This window comes from Nannospalax galili, unplaced genomic scaffold (assembly GCF_000622305.1).
Source record: "Nannospalax galili isolate Female #2095 unplaced genomic scaffold, S.galili_v1.0 scaffold648, whole genome shotgun sequence".
NCBI lineage: Eukaryota > Metazoa > Chordata > Mammalia > Rodentia > Spalacidae > Nannospalax > Nannospalax galili.
In genome coordinates this window covers 5,626,766-5,627,824 of record NW_008360311.1, presented here as the reverse complement: position 1 = coordinate 5,627,824, position 1,059 = coordinate 5,626,766, and the positions used below count along the sequence as shown (strand labels likewise).

The 1,059-nt window shown below is 41.9% G+C and overlaps 1 protein-coding gene across 1 annotated transcript in view; it reads right to left on the bottom strand.

Annotated features, from left to right (window-relative positions):
* LOC103727077 (sperm motility kinase 2A-like) overlaps positions 1–1,059 on the bottom strand; it is a 31,115-nt gene that overhangs the window by 26,654 nt on the left and 3,402 nt on the right. The window lies entirely within an intron of this gene.

Here is a 1,059-nt window from a genome sequence, read left to right as displayed (position 1 = left end):
CAGCCCCACAACTGAGTGGAGGGCTCAGTCACAGCAGTGCCACTAAGGTTCATACATGATCTCTGTCTGCACTTAGACAAGACGCATTCTAATCTGTCAGCGTGGAAGACTTTCCCCACAAACTGAGTGGAGGGCTCAGTCTCAGCAGTGCCACTAAGGTTCATACATGATCTCTGTCTGCACTTAGACAAGACGCATTCTAATCTGTCAGCGTGGAAGACTTGTTCCCCACAAGGAACAAGCAGGCAGCTTCCCTGTGCCCTCCATGCATTCTGTCAGGGAGAAATTTAGTTCTATAGAGAATATTTTGTCTCTTCTGTTAGTACTAATGCTCAGTTAAACTGAACCCTTCCCTAATTCTGGTGGTGAGGCTTCTGGTTCCAGGAGTCTGCTGACACTTAACCAGCCAGTCAGTGATTCCCACAGGAAGAACAGGAATAGGAAGTTGTTGCTGCTGCTGATGAATCCTCTCCTGAGCTGTTTGTCTGATGTCACCCCCTCTTCCAATTCAGCACAAGACAGGATTTCCAAAAGAGAGAATAAAAGGAAGAAGACATGTTAGTTTTGTTCTGGGCTAACAAAATAACAAAATATGTAAATTACTTCGCAGAATACCTCTTTGGGCTTTTTCCTGACTTACTATTATTTCACACTTTACTGTTTTTCTTCTCTAACTTGAAGTCTTTGAAATAAATCTTTAGGGACAGGAGCGATGGCTCAGCAGTTAAGAGCACTGGCTACTCTTGCAGATGACCTTGGTTCTATTCCCGGCACCCACATGGCAGCTAACAAGCATCTGAAGCTCTACTTCCAGGAGAATCTGACTCCCTCTTCTGACCTCCAGTGGTATTGCATGACAAGTATAACACATGGGTGTAACCCATGCAGATAATACACTCATACACATAAAAATTAAATATTTTTTTAAAAGATAGAAATATTTTCACAAATTGTATAAAAATATCACTAGGTCTTATGAACAAAAGGATAATGAGTTTGGAAAAGACTGTGTGCATGTGGGAGGAGGAGAATTTTAAGTAACCAGCAAATTCTATTTTA